Here is a 23,784-nt window from a genome sequence, read left to right on the forward strand (position 1 = left end):
GGCTCACAGATTGCACCAACACTGAGGTCTTTGGGAAAACACGGACAGTGGGTCTGGGAGCTTCATGAAGAGTGATGCTTGTAGTCTTATTGAGGCCTCTGCGTCTCCACAGGACAGGCACTAAAACCAGAAGTGTGGAAGGGTCTGGAAGGCAGGCTCCTGACCCCAGGCCAGGCTGCCCGCACCCACCGGCGGGACACCTGGCTCGCTGACGCCGTGGCCTTTGGTGGGGGGGGGGGCAAGGAGACAAATCGTGCCATCATCGGTCAGATCTGGGACTGGATTTGTAGAGACATAGGTCTGCGGGCTCTGCTTTTCCTCTGTGTTCTCAGGAGGCGACAGCTCACGGCACTAGGAGCCCCTGCTGGCTCCCATCTGCTGTTGGGTAGCGGGAATCCAGACTCCCCCTGCTGACCCTACCGCGTCTGGCCCTTCTCTTCAGCAGCGTTATCCCCCTGTGCTTTGTTGCCACATGTAAGGGGGCAATGCAATGAAAGCAAATAGTCCTTGTCCCAGATTGCCTAAAATCGACTGATTATTTTCATAATATCTTTGCATTTTAATTGTCATCTTATGTGGCATTGAGAGTTGAGAGTCACACAGCCCGGCTAATGAACTGTTAGGTTTTCTCTGCGGCTCTGGGGACTCAGCAAGTGATTTGGTCAGCACTTTCCATTTGAGGAGACAGGCTGCACTCGGGCCCCGTAATTGCACAGAAGCGAGCCGCGTGCATCCTGCTCTGCACTGTGGACGAATGCGGTTGGTGCCACTGGGCGTCCCTGATGTGACGTGGTCAAAGTGGACACACGTGTGCATCTGAATGGGGCTTGCATATTCGTTAAATAAGCCCCTTTTTGCACAATAATTTCTCCAAAATGCAGACAGACTGGTCTTGTTGCAAATATGGAAGAGTAAGGCATTTGGGCTTGTCAGAATCTCCTGGTACTATTACTGTTGTCATTCGAAATGATTGGCAGCGGGCTTGCTGGGTACTGAGTGGTCTATTTCAGGGCTTCTTAACAGTGGCTTCACTAACATTTGGACCGGATGGTTCTGTGTTGGTGAGGGAAGGGCCGTCCTGCCTGGTGTGTTGGCTGTTTGACAGAGGGCCTGGACCCCACCCACTAAATGACAGTCCAGACTGTCTCCAGTACAGCCAGATGTCCCCGGGGGAGCAAGTCATGCCCCCGTAGAATGGCTGCTCTTTATTACAATCCAGACAATTCTCCAATTCACCCTTTCTTTCCTGAGCCGATAAAGTTTTCATCCAGGAACCCTTGTGCTCATACAGAATCTGCCTCACCATCCAGCCCAGATGCAGTTTTCCTTAATGCCATTTTCAAAGTCAACTCTCCCTCCTGGTAACCAGGATAGGTTCCTTCCCTCTTAAGAGCTCCCGATGGCTTCCACTTGCCCTTGGGAACATACCCACGATCTCTTTGGCTGATAAGCCTGTCCCACACTCTAGGCTTCTCTCCGGTCTCCAGGACTGTGATCTCCCCATCTGTTCTCCCCCCTATTCTGGCACTGGGTATGATATAATGAGGGCATTGGTGGCTTCTCCTCTAGTCGTGGGGTCCTGGTGACAAGGCTGCTGCTTTCCATTGTGATGTCAGTGTTTTCAGGCAGAGACATGAACACTTTTGACCTCTCAGCATCTTCAAGTCTTAAACCTGTTACCTAGAAGAGCCGACATTTTTCATTTACGAGTTTGCAAGTGCATCTCAGACACGGGACGACCTTCCATCATTAGGTTGTAAACATCCACGTGATTTCACTTTCCAGTGAAATCAAAGCCAGGAAATGCTGGTCAGCCTATCCCGGGAGTGCTAACACGGAGCAGCCATTCATCTGTGCGCTGTGGCCACTTTGCTGTGTTAACTGGACGGCCAGATTGGCCGTCTTCATGCTAAGATTGTAAAGGCTCTGAGTGCGGTGAGTGGCAGCCATGGGTCCCAGTGCTGACTCTGACGGCCTCCTGGTCTCTCGGGGTCACTGGTGTGCGAAGGTGGACATTTTATTTGTGTCTATTGGCAAAGCATCAGCCAGTTGTCTGAAAACTAAATCCACGTGTGAGAAAGGGGGCCACATGGTCTCATTTCCAGAATTCAGTCCACCCCTGGAATGCTATCCAGCACCTCCCTACCACAGGGAGCATTTTTCTCATCTGAAGAGTCATTATCACGTGCACCTGTTTGTCTGGGATAGCTTGAGATCCAGAATAGAGACCCATTTCAGAAACCCGGCAGCGCTGGCTCCAGAAGGGAGAGGCACAAGTCAGGTGTGCAGGGACCTCTTTCTGTTTGCCTGTCACCCAGCGTGCAGACCGTGGCCAGCTAAGAAATCTGTCTTTTCTGTGAGCCAGACATCGCTCGGTCCGGATGACTCAGACTGCGACACACAGAGGACATGCCGTCCGGTGGAGACCAGGAGCCTCATCCAGTGCCTGTCCTTGGGGGTTTGTCAGAATCTTGCTTGCATCAGGGAAGCACAGATTCCTTGCCCATGGAGGGAGGTGGCCATGAGGGTACCAATAGGAGGAACACAGAAAACAAACCACGAGAGCGCTGTGTTGTGGTCCAGCCAGCCTCCTGGTGAAAAAGGTCATGGCGAAGCAAATACAGTGTGTTTCAGGGGTTGCTCAACTTTTATCCCTTTACAATATTTATTTAGGTGCATCTTCTTTTTTTTAATTTTTTAATGTTTTATTATTCTTGAGAGACGGAGGCAGTGTGAGCAGGGGAGGGCAGAGAGAGAGGGAGACACAGAACAGGGGCATCCTCTTTATTTTCTGCCCGCCCCTGCCAACTATCTCTGTGGAAATGACTTACTTTAACGTCCTGCAGTTTGCGGGATGGCTGAAGGATGCCTTCCTGGGGGTGTGTCTCCGCAGAATGCCGCATTTCCCGAGCAGGTCGGCTCCGGACGTGCTGTAAGTCAGGTGTTGAGTCAGCTCTCTCGCTGGGATGAATTTCGCCAAGTCGCCTTTGTAAACGCCCTGCATATCTCGTAAACAAGAAGAGGTCACACCCCGCGGTACACATAGCATCAGCATTGACCACCTGCCTGCAGGAACACAGACCAAGAGCTTCTCATTTGCAGCCCACCTGTATTTTATTCAGGGCTTTGCCAAGATGCCCCCACTCCTCCCATGCCTCCGGGCACGCGTTCTCCAGCGGTTTCTTTATTTGTTGTCCTAAGCAGTGTTCTCCTGGAAGGAACAGTCAGTGCTAGCAGAGATGTATAAATAATTATTTTAAGGTGTTTTAATAATTATCTTGTTATAATTCTATGCTATTATGAATTAATCTGGTTCAGCAGCTACACGAAGCTGTTGTTTGCCCTCCTTCAGCATGGCAGACGTGTGCCAAGCGTGACCCGAGCCGTGAGAAACATGTACTGAAGGCTTGCCACCCATTGCCGGTCCATGAGAAGCATCTCGGCCAATTTCCAGCATTTGATTGAAAAATCAGTGCCCATATCATGTGTTTCAACCACGTACAATAACCGTGCACAATAGCCAAAGTATATACTATTATAGCTTTCAGAAAACAGGTATAATCTAAAAATCAGAGCGTTTACATGGTTTCAAAGGCAGTGAATTTTAGTGTTCATGAATACAGGCTTTCTACTTGAAACAACAGAAAAAGAAAACAGTGACCCTTAAGGTGACCGGAGGCCAGGTGACACTGGGCTGACCCCTGGAGCCAGCACTTAATGACTCTGGAAATTTGGCCTAGTTATTTCCCCTCCACCAGCCTTGGAGGGTCACACAAGGTGACCAGTACCAGACCCCAGGGCTGTGGAAGGCTGGCAAGGCCCTCACCTTGGCCGGTGCACCACGCCTCTGACCTCCTTCCTGCTTTGAACCATGCGCTACACCTCCAACGGTGCCCATAGCACACCTTAGGGGGCTGCACCTGCTTCCGTTTAAGCAGCTTCCAGAATTATTTTCATCAACTTTCTGGAACTTGAATTTCACAGAATGCTACAAGCTAAGCCCTACGCGACGGGCTCTGCCCTCCTAACCCGTGAGATGTGTTTGTGTCCTGCCAGACCATATCCTCAGGCACCGAAGTGTGCTGTGTGCATGGCCACCTCAGTGCTACCTGCTTCTTGTCATGTCCACACTCTCGCAGGCCACGTGCGGGGGCCGGGCTTGCCTGCGGCACATCCGGGGCCTGTGTCCTGGCGAGACCTTGCCCTCTCTGTGAAGCCACCCCGCACACATCCTCAGGGAGGCCGTGCTCCCTGCCCCCGATCTCGCCTGTGTCCTGCCCTGCTTCCCAGGGAGCCGGCCTAGACTCTGCTGTGAACTCCCCGTTAGGCCACGTCCTCCCTGACCCCATCCACCACCGTCTCTTTAACCCTCCCTCCATCGTCAGCTCTTCCTGTCCATCTTCGGTAGACCTGGAGGTTCTGGAGGGTTCTGGGAACCTCGCCTACATCTCAGCTCTCTGTTGTGCTGGTGTGCTGCTCTTGACCTGTCAAGTGAACAAGACATTTCCTCAGTTGGTGTTGCACATCCCGGGCAATCTCTGACCAGCTGTGAGTTTCTGGGTGAAGTCCCCCCACCTCCCTCTCTCTGCCTCAGTGTCCTAATCTGGGAAATGCTGATAAGTGATCCTTCCTCAGGGTTCCTGGTGAAGATCAAATGAGTTCACACAGGCAACTACTGAATCCTTGGTACAATTCTTGGGCACATGAGAGAAAACCCTAAGTTTCAGGCTCTAATACCCCCTTCCCACGTCCCAACACCCCCTATATGACCCATGTGTCTCAAATGCACAGGACTGCATGCTATTTCCATCCTATGAATTCCCTCTCCCCAACTGGGGAAATTCCAACAGCTACCTCAAAGCTGCACTTCCGGGAAAGTCCTTGCCCTTCCTGTGTGGTTGGTTGGTCCTGTGCTTGGCCCCTTGTCGGTCTCCTTGCAAATCTCGATGGAGCGTCTATGCAATTGGGTCCCATTCACCCATCTGTCTTCTTCCCTAGACTGTGGCTTCTTCAAATTAATGGCAAGTCTTCTTTAGCTTTGCCACCCTTTGCTGTGTTCAGTACCTCTGCTGTTGCCTACTTGTGAATAGCATTTTGAAATAAATAAAGCAAATAAGAGAAGAACCATAAAAAGAATGAATAAATGGATGGGTGTAAAGGAGAAAGATGTAGGTAGGAATGCCTTTTCATTGTGATATAAATGAGGTTAACCTATCAGAAGGAGGGAAATAACATGGAAATAAGATTTTTCCAAGATGACTCAGGTAAATTTAAGGGCCAACAAAAATCATTATGCATATTTTATTTAGATTCTCAAAGGAGCTGTTGACTATTTCCCACTAAATCTGTCAAGTACAGTTATAGTGGAAATGAAAAAAAATGTTTATCACACAAAAATATTGTCTCGAAGTCAGGAACTATGAAATGTTTCAAGGCCCTTCTCTGGATGGAGAAATGATAAAACAGGGACTCAAATCCCCAGTAATCAGTGACTGGATTCACTATCTTTTATAAATCATCTTGAATTAGGAAGGCACCACAAAGTCTCCAACGCTGGAGTTCTTGTCTGGTGCCATGGAGACAGTACAGGTAGATCACATGAGGCTCTCATGAGGCTGCGTGAGTGCGTCCAGAGGAGTCGGGAAGGCTGGGGCAGGACACGCCTGCAGGTATGTAACAGCAACTGTATAGTTACTGACGACGAGTTTGTGTCTGTCACTTTTTTCCAAAAAGAACCTTAAATCACAATAAGCCATTCCCCGAAGGCACCAACCAATAGGAGGCTATGATTTAAAGCAGATAATCAAAAGGCTCCACCAAATATGGGCACCATGAAGAAAACTTGGTGACGTATCTGAAAACATTGTCATATCCTCTGTTGGGAACAGATGTTCTTGCAAGGTTCTGTAAAGCCAGTTAACGCCGGTCAGAGAAAGAAAACCAAAATATTCAGTGTTGGAAGGAGTTGTCTGTTGAGAAGCAGCTAAGAGGAATGGGCTTACATTGGGAAGATGGGCTGAGCAAAAAGGGGAAGTAGTGTGGATGGGGTGCTGTGTGATCTTTCAGCGGGATTGGAATGATGTCCCACAAATGTGGTAAAGGTTCAAAGTAAAAATAACTTCAAAGGAGTTTGAGATGTTTTTTACGTGGTAGATATAGCATGGACATTGCATAATGGAAGCCAGATGGACTATTGGTTCTTTTCAAATTATTTCAAATGCTCCCTTTGAACATCAGCCGTAGTGTACCCAAATGACCCTCCCATGCCCATGCTAGATGCACGATGGTTACCCACTTGGCCAGGCGTGGCATTTCCTAGGTTCTCATCATGACCTCCATGGAAACTGATGAGTTTGTGCTTAATGCCTTCTTCTCTGTGCCCATGTGGTCTCAGGCGTCTTGAGGGCAGCGACACCATACCGGATACCGCGCTTGTGTGGTGTAGTGCACTCTCTCCTATCTGTGATCCTCCCATGAGGTCACAGAGTCGGATTCTGTCACTGGTGTCCTGTGGATGAGGAGACGGAGCTCCAGCAACACCGAATGCTCCTCCCAAGGTCAAGAAGATCGTCTCCATCCCCCCACCTGCCCCGTTCTGTGAAAATGTGGACAGAGAGACAAACAGCACTGCAGTTAAGTCAAGCACCTGTCAGGCAGCTTTTAATAAGTGAAAGAGGAATTAAAAACTTGGCAGCGTCCCGGTCAGACGTGTGCATACAACGAACATTTCTAGCGGCTGGGTTTTGTTCTGCAAACAGGCAGCCCTAGGCTCGCTTTCTGCACGTCCTGTCTCTCTTCAGGTATTTATTCCGAAGTGTGAACATGAATCCATCCCTGCACAAAGCCTGTTAGTGCAAATGCTCGTGGAGTTATAAAGCATGTGCTTTTGTTCCAAGTAATAGGTTTGCTTGGTTAGAGAGCCGCCCGGCTCTGATGCCGCAGGACTCCAGGCACTGCCATTGTTGGGGCTGCCATTGGAGAGCTCCATGCAGTTTATGCCACGGAAGATCGCGTCCCCATCCCCCTCTCACGTCCATGATGCTAGCTCAACCAAGGAACCCGGGGGGAGCAGGGGAGAGACACATGCACTTCATACCTGTCATCTGCTTGGTGCAAATGCTCTGCACACCTTTCCTCCCTTCATTCCTACAAAACCCTGCATCAAGCATTATTATCGCTGCCTTAGTGCTGGTACAGAAATCTGGGGTGCAGGTAGTTGAGCAGAACTTGTCTCTGGCTTCACGTCCTTCTGTCCTTTTGCTGTGAAGGCTTAGAACACGGTCCCTTGGCCAGGGTCAGTGTGGTAGATAAACTACAGGTGTAAATGCATGGACGTAATCAGAAGGGAGGAGGGAAAGCGGAAAAAGGGAGACAGCAGGAGAAGAGGAAAGAAATGTAGGGTGGATGAAACAGAGCAGAAATGATGTTGGCTTGGCGGCCCACCTCCCCTTGCTCGGTGGGGCAGCCGCCCACCACATGCACTTGGCAAGGGTCTGTGCAGAGGAACCCAAGGAGGCCTTTGAACAGACCCCTGGGCGTCCTGGAACAGTTTCAGAGAAATCGATCAAGGTCCACCCACATGCAGCTAATGCATTTGAAGGATTCAATTACTGCCTCATCCTTCCTGGCAAGAATTCAGAGGTTCGCAGCCCATAAGTTTGAACACCAGGAGCCTGTGTTCTCACCAAATATTACATTTTCAAGCATAGCTACCACTCACACTCATCTGTCGTGAAGTGAAGAATACAGTGTCTGAGATCATCGTGTGTTCAGGGGGTGGGGAGAATGTGTTCAGTTGAGTCCAGGTGTGGGCAGTGCAGCATCAGATGCCCCCAAGAATACTGCGACCTCATTAGCAGGGACAATCCAAAGTCTGCTCCACCGGTAATTGAAGCCTCTCCAGTCATGCAGCCACGTGCACCATATTCTGCCTGAAATCCATCTTCAGAAATTGTGATCTTGGTTGGCCAATTATTGTGTAAGGTCTCCACTGGTGGATATTGAAGAAATGGATATCCAGTAGGTATAGCCAAGTCATTTGTTAGGTTATGTGATGTAAAAAAGTTATATAAACTCCCTTTAAATGGTGGACACCTGAAAACTATTAAGTTCTAGAACATTCTTGGGTCATTGTTAGAAATACAGTGAATGGATTTTATTCTAGGATTTTTTGGAAAAGTAATTATTTTTCCAGTCACGTAGCTTGATGGATGGTCCTGTTGACTTCCCTCTTCCTGTCAAGCTCCAAATCCCGTGAGTTAAGTCTTCTTTCAGTGTTTTAAGTAAATGAACCTGAAAAAAATAAATCTATTTCTGTTAACCTTTTTAAGATCATTTCCCCCCCCCATCATATGTAAGCATCCCAATCCGTCTCAACATTTTGAATTTCTTTCCATCCCAATTCATTCTGTGTAAAATATCCTGAACTACAATTTCATGCACATCACTTCCCGATTCAGAACCATGTAAGTTATCAGTAGTATATCCTGAATATACAAAAATTATTAAGTTCTATATTTAGCTAGGTACCTTCGCCTTGAACTCAAAACTTTCTGGATTCAATCTGTCCTTCCAAATGCATTCCTTTCTACCAAAACACCCTTTACTCTAACCAAATTATACCGCTTGCTGTTTCCCAAATATCACTTGCTTGCTTTGGTTCTTTGTTAATCTGGTTAACAGGGCCCTCCCCGCGTCTACCTTGATTGAAGCCTCCCACACATCTGGGTCTAGAGCTGCCGGTTCTGTTCCCGCAGCTCCATGCTGTGTGCTCTCTTTGTCACCAGCAGAGAACTTTGCCATCTTGGTTTTAGTGAGTTGAGTGGCTGCCTTAAGGCCAGCCTGGATGTCAGCTTCCAAAGGGAAAGATTCTTTTCTTATGGGCGATCACTCCCCTGAGAAGGATGTGTGCTGTCTCATACCCTGTCCAGCTCAGGAGAGTGCACGAGAGAAAATGGAAGCCCCTCCAAAAAGTGGCAACACAAAAATGGCAAAATAACAAAGCGTGCATTTCAGACGTCTGAATGCCGTGGCTCATGAATAAGGAACCTGGTTCCTTCTCCCTGGGAGAGAGCTAGTTCGTGCCGTATGATACGGTCTGTGATAATCTGGGGACACGGCCTGCCATTCGCTCATCTTGGAGCTTTTATCCAGTGCTTTTTAAACAGAAAAATACGTGTCTATGTCGTGCACGTATTAGCATCTGGCAGCTGTGTTTAGAATATAGTTTTGACTACAGTTCATCAATCAACATCAAATCTTACGACTCCCGGAATAAGAACACCTGAGCAATCTACGCAGCATTAATACACAGGCCAACAAGGCTTGAAAGAGAGGATCAGTTTCATGCTATACTGTCAGTCTTACTATGATGTCACAGTACTCCACTGAAGGTGGGTAAAACTTCACCTGTTAGAGCGGCGAATATTATGAAAATTGTATTTCCGTAGACTGAGTTCACTAAAGAGGCAGAATAGAGATTAATGGTGACCAAGAGGCAAGCATATAGATTTAGTACATACAATAAATGTGGCATATAAAAATATTAGCAGTTATGATGGCCGACATTTACCGAACCCCTAATATGCACCAGGAGCTGACGGTAAGGTTGCGTTCATTATTCCATGTAATTCTCAGAACACCCCAACAGGGTAAGTAGGAACCCCCCTGCCCCCCACGGTTTTCAGGTGGCAGAGCTGAGGTTTGATGGAGTTTCCGGAGGTTGCAAGGCCACTTGGAAGGAGAGACTTCCCATCTATAGGAAGCGGGCTTCCTGTGGCTCCAACAACAAACGACAGGGTTCTCCAAAGCCACCAGCACGGCGTCTGCTGAGGCTGTGGTGGGGGCTGCTCCCCTACCCTCAGGGGGGCCCAGTGGAGGCCCCGTGCACTGAGCCACGCGGCGCTTTCCTGGCATGTCCCAGTACCTTTCCCCACCAAGTGTTGGAATGTGGCTCTTTTTGCTTTTCCTGTGCCCTTTCCTTCCCAGGATTCAAGGGCAGAATTGTGGGTGGCTATAGCTGAGGGGTGGTTTCACTGATACCCACAGTCCTGCGGCCACAGTCTCCTTCAGTCCACTGCCCACCCCACACACAGGCTCCATCAGAGACCGCCTGCTCAGTGCTCGACATCAGCACCGTGACAGCAGCTGGAACTTTCCTGGAGATGAACTTTGGGCAGACCCACCCGCACACCTGACATTGAGACCAGAGAGGCTGGAATCAGAGCGGTGCACAAAGATGAGGCTTTGTGTCCCTCTGCTGACTTCTGGAAATCTGACACAAGGGGACAGAGACGTTTGGGTCTGCTGCTCTTGCTGAGGCATGGCAAAGAGAAAGCACATCTATTCAAATCTATTTAAATCCATTTTCTCTGTCAAGAAGAGTGATCTTCTGACAAAAAGGGTAGCACGCATATTTGAGGAGAGAAATGAAGTCTGAGATGGGTGAGAACATAATTGCACTAAATTAGTTTAAATTTGCAGTCCCAGATGAACTCCGTCTCAGGGAAGCGAAGGCACTTGCATATATGATCGCTAACACGCTGGCAGTAATTCTTGAGAAGTTTTGGAAAATAGAAAAGATGCCAGAAGACCTAGGGTAGGAAATACCATTCTGGTTTTCAACATAGGAAAGAAATGGATTCCAACAATCCATTATGTTCTGGTGCAATCCTTGTTTATTGCAGGCAGAATTCTACAACCAGACTTTCAAGGACACAGGTGATGAGTGTTTAGAAAGAAAAACAGTGACGTCTGTGATTGAGTATGGATCAAATAATTTCAGAGAAACTCCAATTCTGTCTTTATAGACATAACACAAATCTGTGTCTTGATTCCACGAAGACAGAGAAGTGTTTGAAAAAGACTTTCTCTGGGAGGAGAAGGGCGGGTGGTGGAAGGGTCCCCAGGTATTAGGGGGGCTTTGAGGGCCTGAATCACCTGTGGCTGGAAGGGTGTGGGCTGGTGTGTGCTCACTGCCCCACGTTGTGGAGTATACAGTAAGTGCTCGTTAAGTTTCCAGGGAACCCAGGAAATGTGCAAATGGCCAGAACTGTGGGGGCACGTGTTCCATCATCAATTGGGGGAAAGCTGAAGAAACAGTTCAGCCCAGAAATGTGCTCAAACATGACAAATGCCAAGGGATTACACGCACACTCCGCTGTCTGGGAGTCAGGTGAGTGACAGTGTCGAGTCAGCAGACATGTGATGCAATGAGCAGCTGGAAGGCGGAGTGAGCCCAACTAGGTTTGTGAAATGCTGCGCTGGGGCTGTTCCATCCATGACACCACACCCTTCCAGGAACTGGAATGACGTTGCAGGAGGTGAGGCAGCTGGCTCCCCTTGCTTCTGAACACATGGACCGATGACCCTCCAGGTGCCAGGCAGGGACTCCACTGCGCCCCGAAGGGAACCAGCCCTGGCCCTGGACGTACACAGAGCTCAGGACCATGGACAGGGCCGGGCCCCCAGATCTTGTGAAGCTGGGGCCTCCTGGAGGAGGTAACTTGTAAGTTTGTGGGGCACGGTCACCTGCAGAGGATCGGGGCACGGCCCACCACTGAGGAGCATGATGGAGGTTAGTGGTGACTGCCATGGGGACAGAGACATGGGGCTGCTAGGGAGCCGGAGAGGTCCTGGAGCAGAGTGTAGACCTGCAGGGCCACCAGGGCCACATGGAGGCCGGGGAGGACCGGGTGAGGCCACAGCGTCTGAGGCATCTGCATCGAAACCGCTATCACCCTTGGACGGGAAGGCCGATGGGAAGGAAAAGGAACGAGGGAGGCCCACGAATGGAGAGAGTATGTCTGGGGTAGGTTCACGTTAGGCCACTTGGCAAGAAGTCTTCTTTGGGGGATACAGCGTCCCTCACATCACATCCCATTTCGAGGCACATGTGGCACATGGTTTCACTACAGGTGATGATAAACTTTCTCATCAGAGTGTGAGTGACTGATCTCTCCATCGCAAAGGGGTGTCTCCCCATCTTCAGTCAGTAAATAACGCATGGGGTGATGGTTTACCTCCATGTGCATTTCCGTGCAGGTCCTTGCCTGATTCGGTTATTACACTTGTTTTGGAAAACGGTGATTGCTCTTCTTAGGCCATTTCCTCTAGATTATTAGCTAGCTTCTGACTGTTAAGAAGAACCTTTCCTTTTTTTGTAGATACAAAGATTTTGAATTCTGAATTTTTGATTCCTTGATTTATAGTATTTGCTTTATTCATGTGGTAAGGTCCCTTTTGAGAAAGATCTCATTTCCAGATAATGCCAGCTGAAAGTACTATTATATATTTTATAAGACAAGAAATTGAGAGAGCTTGTTGTAATATGAGTGGTACAGTTACAGAGAACCCCAGAGGGCACGCGGTCCTTGAACAGATGTCAGTGAAAGCTTGTACATGTGTATGTGTTAAAGAATGTGGATGGCTACGCCGTGCCCCCTGTGGGTGAAGGATGAACAGATGGCCATCTCTAGGGAGAGCTGGAAATTGCCTAAGCGTGTGGATAACTACAGCAACATCATAGCACACCGAAACCAGTGACCCTCCTGGCAAGAGTTTGAGACACAAAAAAAGATGAAATGTTTGGGACGGACGACCCTAACAACATAGATTCATTGTATCTTTTGGGGGAGAGGGAGATCTGTTTTTGGGACAGTGAACGAATCCATAAATGTCAACAGCTAATGCCAAGGTGGCAAGTTGGTGGTTTAACATGTATTTTTGAGTTTGATCGACAGAGATTTAATGTTTTCATGTAAACAGGTGCATTCTGTCACTTCCTTTCCCCAGGGTGTCTGTACATGAGATGGAGCTCCTGGGGTGCCCATCCCTGGGGACCCCCACCTTGGGGTGGGTGAGGGATGGGACCTGCTTTTTTGGCCACCCCTGTGCCCATACACGACTGATAACCATGGTGCTGACGGCTGACCGCTCCTTCCTTCCTTTACCAGCTTCCCTGCCCTGGGACATGTCAGCGTCCATGTCTCGGCTCCGAAACAGTCTCGGAGTGCTAATCCCGAGCCAACTGACCATGAATTCACGTAGTGGAGGTGGGTGGCACCTGCTTCTCCCCGTTGGTCTCTTGTAGACAGCATTCACAGGCGCTGAGTGTGCGAGATGCTCTGGAGGACGGAGTGGGGGCAGGGAGGATGGGCAGAGCTGGCGGCAGGAGCAAGGAGCCACGCCGTTTGAGCTATTTCTGGTTGTTGAGCGATTATCGTTGATCCTAAATTAATCTCTGCAAAAGTTAGACCTGCAGGTATGTGATGCTCCCCAGAGTGAGGGTTCGGAAGACAAGAATCTAACGCATCCAAACTCACCTGAAATGACCAAGAAGTATTGGAAAATAGACATGCTCCTACTGTAAACACCGTGATTTCAATGAGTTCAACAAAAATAATAGCCAGACAATTAAAAAACACATTAAGTAGCCAACTGGACGGAGCTTTTCCTGTTTAACGATCTAAATTTATGGTGGCAACCACCCCATGTGCATGTCCAGGAGGGTGACAGGCGCCCAGAAGCCCCTGGAGAGGAAATGTAGTGTAGCTTTTAAGTATTTCTCTCTTTGACCAAATGTAGAGAATTGGGGGCATTTAGCTATTCTTAGGCTGATTGTCTGACACAGGTAAGAAGTATGTTAAAGCCTAGGGAGGCCTTTTCTTTTCTCTGTGTTCTAATTCCTAATTTAAAGGAGACCATAATTTTTACTAACACATATGTACTGAGTACCTTTTAGTGCTTGGGGCCGTATTAGACCCCTACATTGTTTTCCTTCAGCCAGAACATACTGACACTGTGAGATAGAGGGTGCTTGTGATTCCCAAGGGAAATAATGAAAATTAAAATGGTCAGTTCTTTATATCCATACGGGAGAATATTAGCCAGCCTCAAAAAGGAAGGAAATTCTAACACCTACTACAGCAGGGATGGACCTGACATCTCAATGCTGAGGAAAAGAATCCAGACACACAGAGACAAGCACTGTGTATTTCTACTTACGGGTGGTCCCTGGAGCAGCCACATCCACGGAGACAGGATGGGGACAGTGGGCACTGGGCTAGGCGTAGGGGTGGGGGAGTGTCCAGTGGGGACTGCGCTTCAGTTTGGGAAGATGGGAAGGTCCCAGAGGCAGACGGTGGTCATGGTCTCACAGCATGACTCTGACTTAATGCCGCTGAACTGGACGCTTAAAAATGGGCGAGGTGGTAACTGGAATGTGAAGTGTAGTTTACCACATATAAAGGCTCAGTCGGCTAAGCGTCCGACTTCGGCTCAGGTCATGATCTCGGCGTTTGTGAGTTTGAGCCCATCAGGCTCTGCTGACAGCTCGGAGCCTGGGGCCTGCTTCAGATTCTGTGTCTCCCTCCCTCTGGCCCTCCTCTGCTCACGCTGTCTCTCTCTCTGTCTCAAAAATAAGTAAACTTTAAAATAATATTTAAATGTTCAGTTCTTAGTAAACTGGTGTAGCACTTTGCAAACTAAAGCGTTTATTTGTTTATTTTTAATGAGATGCATTGACATATAACATTATGTCAGTTTAAGGTGTCCAGAGTGCTGATTTGGCAGGTTTATATGTTACGGTATGATCACCACCACGGAGTTAGCTAACACCTCCATCACATCCTATAATCATCAGTTCTCTCTTGTGCTGGGAACAATGGAGACCCAGTCCCTTGGCAACGATGGCATTCATCAGACAGTGTTGTTGACCGTAATCATGCTGTGCGCTCATTCTCAGGACTCACTTATCTCCAGCTGCGAGCTCGTAGCGGTCAACACCTGCCCAGTCCCCTTCCCCAGCCCCTGGCAACCACGTTACTCCCTGTTTGTATCAGGTTGACCTTCATAGATTCCCCATATAAGTGAGGCTGTGCAGTCTTTGTCTGTCTGTCTTCCTTCACTCAGCATAAGGCCATCAAGGTCCATCCATGTTGTCACAGATAGAGTCCTTCCTTATACCTGCGTAATAGCCCACGTGTAAGTGTCCTCTTATCTGTGCACGCATCCATCGGCGGACACTGAGGCTGTGTCCCCGTACCAACTGCTGTGAATACACTGCCGTCAGCACAGGGGTTCGTGTTTCCATCTCCTTCGAACGTATGCCCAGAAGTGGGATTGCTGGATCCCATGGCGGTTCTGTTTAATAATTTGAGGGATGTCCCTACTGTTTTCCACAGCCTTGTACAGCACTTTGAAAAATAAGGTACTTAATTTTTTAATTGTATTTTGGCACTGAACAAGGTAATATAAATTATACATAACCGCGTAGCTTCGGATGCGACGACGTTGTGAATTCGGCCTTTGAACCGATGTCAGTGAAAGCTTGTACATGTGTGTGTATTAAAGAATGTGATGGCTCAGCCGTGCCCCCTGTCCATAGAGGACAAGCAAATCCCTGTTCCCTGGTAGGTGGGAATGTGGCCTTGCATTAACTGTCTGGCTGTCATCCCCTGGAAACTTCACAAGGGTCAGAACGTTACCTGGGTTTTCAGGCAGTATCGGAACCAGTGAGCCTGGCTGGCAAATTGAGGGAGGGAGACACATCTGCTGGCGACAGCACGTGTGGCTCTTTCCTGAGTGTGGTGACACTGGTCAGTGGGCACGCCCCTGCCAGGACCCAGGAAGTTGTAGACGTGCAGTGTTACCGTGAGATGTTGTCAGACCCTGGGGGCACCCGAAGGGGATGTCTCTACACCTGAAGCATCACCTGAACACAAGGGGCTGTGTAGACGGCAAGCTGGGGTTCCTGCCCCGTGTTGGAAAGTGGCCTTTGTGGACTATTGAATGGGGATAAAAGTCTCCATGAACACATGGAAGATAAACCCCTAGTGCGCTGACGGCGGGGGACAAGGCCAGGGAACTCCTGCAGTGCAGACCCCAGGCACGGGAACTCAGCCAGAAGTTCAGGGCGTGGGAAGGAACATGGACGCGAGCCAAGGCGCCAACCTAGACCCGTGTCCAAAACCTGGAGAGAACACAGACCGAGAAACGGAACACAGCAGACACAGCTGAGGCAGGTTCCTCCAGACAGGATCAGCAAATGCCTGGCCTCCGAGCTGAACGCCAGGCATCGATGGCCTCATTCCAACAGCTCGAGGCCACCTTGGCGAGGGACAGCCTGTCAGATGAAGGTCCCAGGAGGAAGCACCATGGGGCCATAGGACAGGGAGGTGGGGGGGGGGCGGTGGTGAGCGGGCAGACTCACCAACGGAAGAGAAATGCCCTGCAGGTGCCCTCAAGTCACAGGACAATCACAGGATGGTTTTAGAATACATCCGGCTAAAAGCCACATGGAAGTAAAACAAAGAAAAGAAAAGAAAAGAAAAGAAAAGACACCTATCCATCCAAATGACAAGGGAAAAGATAGGAATCGAGAGCAGATGCTCATGAAAAATGAGGAAGCAAATACTTTTAAAATATAGTCACTGAAACTTAAAAATAATGCACTAGGCAGGGTAAACTCTGGACCCTTGATCTGTGTGGGGAGGAAATTCTGAGTTGTTGACCAGAATATAGTGGAAAGCACGGACAGAGACCAAGAAATAAGGAGGAGACATTTAAGACTCATCCGTATGTAGAGCAGGAATCCCAGAAGAAAAGATTCCTAGAAATGACAAGGAAGCAGTGGCCAGAGAGTGGTGGCCAGGAACTAACCAGGAGACATTCTCTGTCACTAGACGGAACCTGCAGCTACGACCAGCAAGGACCAGAATGCCAACCTGAACAGCCTGTAGTTAAGCTCAAGGCTGTCCAACACCAAGAACAACTCTAACCGTCGGCTGGAAATTCAGTCTCCCCAGGCACAAGGCTCAGACCCACGATGGAGTCCTGCAAGAATGGTTGAGGTCAGAGCTCCCAGTATTGAAGAGAAATTACTTCCCATCGAAACTTCCCTTTTTTTTAAAGTTTATTTGTTTTTTGGGGGGGCGGGGCAGAGAGAGATTGAGAATCCCAAGTAGGCTCCCATGCTGTCAGCACAGAGCCCGATGTGGGGCTCAAACTCACAAACTGTAAGATTGTGACCTGAGCCAAAACCAAGAGTCGGACGCTCATCTGACTGAGCCAGCCAGGCGCCCCCCATCTAAACTTTCATGTCTACGTAGAAAATCACTTATTGTGAAATAATAATAGTGTCAGCTATACAAAAACTCAACCTTTCGTTATACTTGAAATATCACAAAAAATCAAGAAAAAAAGCAAGAAAAAAGAAATTGACAGGTCTACATTCATAGATTTTAATGTAGTTTCTAGAAACAAGTAGCTCCAGCTGACCAAAATAAAAGTAATGAGGATATAAATTATCTGAAGAACGCAGTGACAGAGGTAATGTAACTGTGTCTCAACAGATAGAGAATAAACATTTTCAAGCACACGTGCAGCATTTACAGAAGTCAACCACAAACATTTTAAAGAATGAATATGATGAAGCTACTTGCTTTAAATATAATGAGATTAAATTAGAAACCATAACACGAACAAACATCTGTACATTTAGGAACAATCAGATGCCAGAAGGAAATATCTCTGTAATTCATGACTTGATGACACCACAATGAATATTATGAAATACTTGGAGTAAATAACATCACACACACTAATATCAGCATTTGTGGGGACAGAACTAAAAATGGTACTTAGATTGTAATTTTAAAACTCCATAGATGCATTTATTGAAAAATGACAAGGATAATGAAAAGTAAATGAGTTATATAAAGAGTGAAATGAGCTAGGAAAAGGGTCACAGTGCTGCACTAAATAGAAAATGATCAAGATCAAAGAAAAACGAAATCAAAATGGAAAGCAGAAATGGCTGGTGGCTTGAAAATAGAAAAATCTCTATCAGAATTGATCAAGATAAATCAGGAAAATTTAAAAATCCAGTTTTTTAAAAAATCCTAATATAGCACGAGTAATTTCATGATAATAAATTTTAAAATCTAGATAAAAAAGACAATTAAAAAAATAAAACTGGCTCAAGAATAAATTGAGAAACCAAATAAACCAGTTATCTGTAAGTGGATCCATCATTTAAAAATTGCATCTCCCCCTTTTTTTTTAATGTTTATTTATTTTTGAGAGAGAGACAGACAGACAGACAGAGTGCGAGCAGGAGAGGGGCAGAGAGAGAAGGAGACACAGAATCCAAAGCAGGCTCCAGGCTCCGAGCTGTCGGCACAGAGCCTGAAGCGGGACTCGAACCCATGAACCGTGAGATCATGGCCTGAGCCGAAGTTGGACGCACAACTGACTGAGCCTCCCAGGCACCCCAACTCCCATCTTCTTAGAGAAACTAACAGGGGCAGAGAAAGGTGGGGAGGGAGGCAAAAAATATAAATAGAAAAGGAAGGAAAGCTGAAGGCAAATATTTTAGAAAATACAAAAAAAAGGGAAAAGCTAGCCAATGTTATGAGTAGTATTTTCTTGGCACCAAAACAAGCCAAGGACAATACAAGGGAAGAAGATTACCAATTCGTTTTATCTGTGATCACAGATGGGAAATAGCCAGATGTTAGAAAACTATGGTATAGGATAAAATAAGGGTGTCTATGCAATACATAGGAGTAGTCTTAGTTTTCTCATGGTTTTACCCTTACTCTTGACCGCGGAAGGGTTATCTCAGGAAGGGAGAGATAGCTGGGCACAGAAAATGCATGAGAGCAAAGGTTTATAAACAGGAGACGAGTAGGTGCCTGTGCTACAGGTGTATTACCTGCCCCAACGCCAGGCGCTGAGGGCTGCCGTCCAGGAGCTCCCTGGGAGCTGTCACTCCCTCCCCAGGGGCAGCACCTGCCCAGCCTGACCCTCCTCTTGTTTAACTGAGACCCAGGCACGCCCCTGATGGTCCCCACCGTGCACTCACGGGGTCCTGGACGGAGTCTTATTCGTTTCTGTGATTTCAGGACTTGGCAAGATACTGGGGAAGTGAGGTACTGAGTGTATGGGGAGTGTGGATAGAATGAAGGGCTGCATTGATTTATTGATAACGTGCAAGCAGATGAGTCTGTGATGCTGAACACTGCCCTTTTGTGAAATGCTCCTACAATAACAGCTTACTAGAAAATAATTCCTGAAGGCAATCGTCTGCAGCCACAGAGATGACTAGAGAAAAATGCCCCAGTGTGTGGTAGATGGATGTGGTTAAAACCAGGCTGTTGGCACGGCTCACACGGGTGTGCAGCCGCACACAGCAGGTGTCAACGCAGAGTGGAGTCCTCCTCCTGACTTTTCTCCCAACCGGTTCAGTCTGTCATGTGTTCCCTCCATAAAGGGAAAGTAGGCAATGCCTCCTCCCCGGGACACTCCCTCTAAGGCAGAACAGCAGCGTTTTCATGTTCACTAAAAAAAAAAAAAAAAAAGAAAAAAGATTCAAGCAATACTCCCATAACTCAGCCTCAGTGACCCCCCCCCCACCCATTACTTATGGAGTCAAAAGTATATGCTCAGAGTCCATTTTATCTGTTTATTTCTTTTTACTGAGATACGTTGACATGGAACATTGTGCACATTTGCGGTATCAGACATGTTAATTTGGTGCCCTTGTTAATCGTGGCGATGGACATTGTGGTGTAATTAGCACCTCTATCGCATTACGTAATTATCCTCTTTTCAGTGGCTAGAATCACTAAGCTCTGGTGTGTCGGCAAGCATGACTGTGATGACGGAGTGCTGTCTACGTCTCCGTACTCTGCACCGCTTCCTGCTCACTGCGTCAGAACACATTTCAGATGTATTCTTTACGCCCTTCTAGATGATTCTCAGCTGTGCGGCACACTGCACTGTGGAATGAGAACAAATGGGTGGACGAACAATGTACGTGGGAAGATACAACCTGTACTTAGCGAGCACCATCACGTTACAGTAAGGCAGACTGAGCGACGGCGGTAGGACCTGCCTGGTGGGATCATCTCATGTCTCCTTAACAGGTTCCAATGCACACTTTCAAGAGGGCGTTCTCTGCAAAGAGATTTTAATCCCTCTGTGTCATCAGTGGCCTGAGATTCCTTTGCTTAGATTTTAATTGCATTGGAAATAAGCATTAGAAATCATTCTTGCTACAACTAATAAAATCACAATACATTTTAAATATTAAGAGCCTTCATTACTTTTACTGGAGGAATATAGCATGTTTATGCCATGTATGTGAACATACATACGTGTGCTTTCTCGAACACAAGGAGCCCAGGCAGACATTTCTTGTGTGGCTAGTTTGGGTGGAACCGTAAGAGGCAGAGGACTCTGAACTTGTTTTTTGTTTTGTTTTGTTTTGTTTTGTTTTTAATTTCTGGGAGAGAGAGAGAGACAGAGCATGAGTGGGGGTGGGGCAGAGAGAGAGGAAGACACAGAATCCGAAGCAGGCTCCAGGCTCTGAGCTGTCAGCACAGAGCCCGACACGGGGCTCGAAGTCACAGACCATGAGGTCATGACCTGAGCCGAAGTCTGACACTTAACCCACTGAGCCACCCAGGCTCCCCTTTGTGGGAAGTGGGAAGTCTCCTGGTAGAAGGAGCCTGGGGCTGCTGGTGTCCCATGTGTTTCGTGGCTGGTGCCTCCCACCAGCCCAGAGCACCTCCCGGCCTCAGAACGTCAGTGCTTAATACGAGCATTGGACTGTGGCTCTCAGTACATGATCATCTATAAGATCAAGAAAAGAGGGCAGCCTGCCTCCCATAATGTGCTGAAGAAAAACTAAAGTTAATCATTTGATGTATTTTTCTTATCATGATTTGTTTCTACTCAGAAACAACTTTAAACTGTCGTATCAAAAAAAAAAAAAAAACGGTTATTAAAAAACTGTTTAGGGGCACCTGGGTGGCTCAGTTGGTTAAGCGTCCAACTTCAGCTCAGGTCATGATCTCAGGGTTCGTGAGTTTGAGCCCCGTGTCGTGCTCTGTGCTGACAGCTCAGAGCCTGAAGCCTGCTTCAGAATGTGTGTCTCCCTCTCTCTCTGCCCCTCCTCTGCTTGTTCTCGTTCTCTCTCTCTCTCTCTCTCTCTCTCTCTCTCTCTCCCTCTCCCTCTCCCTCTCCCTCTCCCTCTCCCTCTCTCTCCCCCCCCCTCCGAAATAAAAACAAAGAATTACAGAAAATAACATTAAAAAAAAGTTATTAGTTTTTAAAATAAAAGACAACAGTCAGCCAAGAAAGGAACAGCAACTTCTTACTTATTCGGGCTGAGGATTAATGGATGATTCTGACAAGTGCCAGCTTCCCATCCTGCCTCTGCGGATTGCCACCCTTGGGGCTCGCAAGCCTGTGTTGGCCGCTCACCCCAGCTGTTGCCTCTGTAGCCTGAAGCCAGTGTGGCCGCCCCGCTCACCACGAGGGGCAAAGGAGATATTCTAGACAAATCTAGAGGTGAACCTGTAAACCACAGAATGCCACGCAAAGGTCTCTGTTCCCAAAGGTCCAGGAAATGCTTGCTCTCAGTGTGTAGATCACTGAAGGGAGCTGCCCTGGAGGTGTTACAGGCCGGGAATAAAAATACGTCTCGTGTCAGTCTCACACAGGATTAGAATCATGGTGTTTAAGCTCTAAAAAATTTTTAAAATTTTTTTTAAAGGCTGAAAAATCACTAAATTTAACTTTTTAGTAATGAGTAGAGTAAGAGTTTGATTTCGTTATTCCTTGACTGCATGCCTCATAGGTGGGACCCCCCCCTGCTGGGTGTGAGCCCCATCTGCCAGGCAAGCGGCTCCGCCCGTGAGCCCATGGTAACATTAGTACGAAGAGGGGTGGAAACAGAGGCAGAAGAAAAGTGTTTCCAGCCCATCACATACAGGCTGTCCCTCTGAAGGCAGAGCTGGTCAGGCTCCCCCCCTGGAAGGTACCTCTGGGCCACCACGCCGCTCACGGGAGGGGGCTGGCAGCTGGGTCTGACTCCTGCCTGGCGCACGGTGGGTTTCTGGTCCCTGTTCACATTCTCGGGGACATCAGGCGCTCGCCTAATCTGCCTTCCTTGGAGCTGGTGCGAATGGAGATAACGTCTTCCGAAGGCTGCGTTGAGGCAGCATCCAGCCCCGAGTCGGCGGCCAGTGGCAGCGGCCTCGTGCTGGCTAGTCACCAGCACAGTCATCATGGGGGCTGGGACACGACGTTTGGACCATCTGGTGCTGTTTCACCACATACTCATTATGGGAACAGGTGTTTCTGCTTTTTTCCCCCTCCATATTCCACTGGAGTCGACAATTTGCGAAGGCCAGTTGCCAAGATCAAGATCATAGCATTTAAAATTCTGCATTGATTCGCTTCCCTTTCTCTGCAAAAGCAGCTGCCAAATTTAATCTGAGAGACTGTGTTTGCGTTCCAGAAATGCTGCGTGCCTTAACAAAGAGGTAGAGACGAGGAGACACCAACTAAAGTCAGAGGGGTGAAGAGTCAGGACATTGGTCCAGCCAAGGAAAGTGCAGTTTTGTCTAAATGTTTATTTATAATTGTCCCGTAAAGATTCATGGGGCATATTCTCATCCAACGGCCACCAAAATTGTTGCCGGGGGTAGGGGGTAGGGGGACAAGATGGGGTATGGTCTAAAGTGTGTTGGGTATTGAATTTAGGAAACTATCTCTTTATTTTTGTTTCTAGGAAGTTAGGATTTTTTTTTTTTATTAATAGTAAAAATGCATTTGAAAAGTTTACATTGGAAGCACTTATACAAAGCTGTTCATTTCTACGTCTGTTGTACTTGCATGCTATGAACTTTTGGAAATAAACACCTGGACTGTCAGCCCAGGGAGCCCACGTAATTCCCCTCCAAGTGTGTTTTGGTTAAGCTGGGTTCAGAGGGAGCTGACTGGTCCCGTTCCGTGTTGGGACCCTGAGCCATCAGGTCCCGGAGCTTAGACCCCCTGCTCAGGCTGAGGCCGGGAGTGTAGGGAAGACAGGTGAAGGCAGACGTGTGTTTGTGGGAATGGTGAGTGCAGGTGCAGAACCTCGTGGAAGATCCGGAGGGCCACGGCCTCAGTCCCAGCGTTTCCACCTAGAGGGATCGTGGCCCCATAGGAGGCGGCACCAAGCCAGACCTCTGGACTCCCACATCTGGGGCCCTTTCTCTGTTCTGCGTTCAGTCAAGGGGCAGTGGGAAGATGACTGACAGCACGCCTTGGGACTACCTTGACTGACCACGTGTTCCACTTGTGATGTGTCGGAACCCAGCAGATAAAGGAGGGCTGTAATAGCAAGCTCACATTTCCTCTGGAAAATCTGCTGGGCTTGCTGCGTTCCATGAGCTCTCCAGGGAGTTTGCCTTGAAACTAAATCACTGAAGACACCTCCTGTGATTTTGGTGACAGAGCCCATCTGGGAGTCCTCTCCGAATGATCTGCTCCCATACCAGCCCAGCCACCACTTGGGGTGAAACACGGTGGGTCGCAGAATGCACGTGATCCGTGGCAGGGCACGAACAATTGGTGACCTCCTTACGCACAGACGGCTGAGTGCTTGAATAACAACATGTTTTGGAAATAAACCTTTGCAAAGGGACTTGTCGCTGAGCTTGTAGGGTTGCTTTGGCTCTTGCTGGCTTGTTGGTTGAAGTGGACGAATTGCACCGTTTGGTGAGCCAGCCCAGGAGTATCCGTTAGATGGCATGTTTGAAACTCAGTCATAATCAATATGGCAAAATTACTGAACGCTGGGTAGCGAGACCAGCAGACCATCTGATCTGGCAATTTTCCTGTGTCCACAAACATGCTTTCGGCAACCACTGATCCCCGTCAGGTCCTAGACGCTACAGTAAAGAGATAGATGCATGAAGCCCGGCTTCTTAGATCCAGGAACACAGGCAT

General features: G+C 48.1%; 1 protein-coding gene and 1 long non-coding RNA gene across 10 annotated transcripts in view; one reads left to right on the top strand and one right to left on the bottom strand.

Annotated features, from left to right (window-relative positions):
- DLGAP2 (DLG associated protein 2) overlaps positions 1–23,784 on the top strand; it is a 786,545-nt gene that overhangs the window by 546,518 nt on the left and 216,243 nt on the right. The window lies entirely within an intron of this gene.
- Positions 19,452–22,081, bottom strand: LOC109254245 (uncharacterized). The gene is made up of 2 exons (XR_002074715.2): positions 21,831–22,081; positions 19,452–19,781 (listed from the first exon to the last, which is right to left on the bottom strand). It is a non-coding gene; the product is annotated as an uncharacterized LOC109254245 (long non-coding RNA).

The sequence above is a fragment of the Panthera pardus genome, unplaced genomic scaffold, assembly GCF_024362965.1.
Source record: "Panthera pardus isolate Hobbes unplaced genomic scaffold, ASM2436296v1 HiC_scaffold_13, whole genome shotgun sequence".
Lineage (NCBI taxonomy): Eukaryota > Metazoa > Chordata > Mammalia > Carnivora > Felidae > Panthera > Panthera pardus.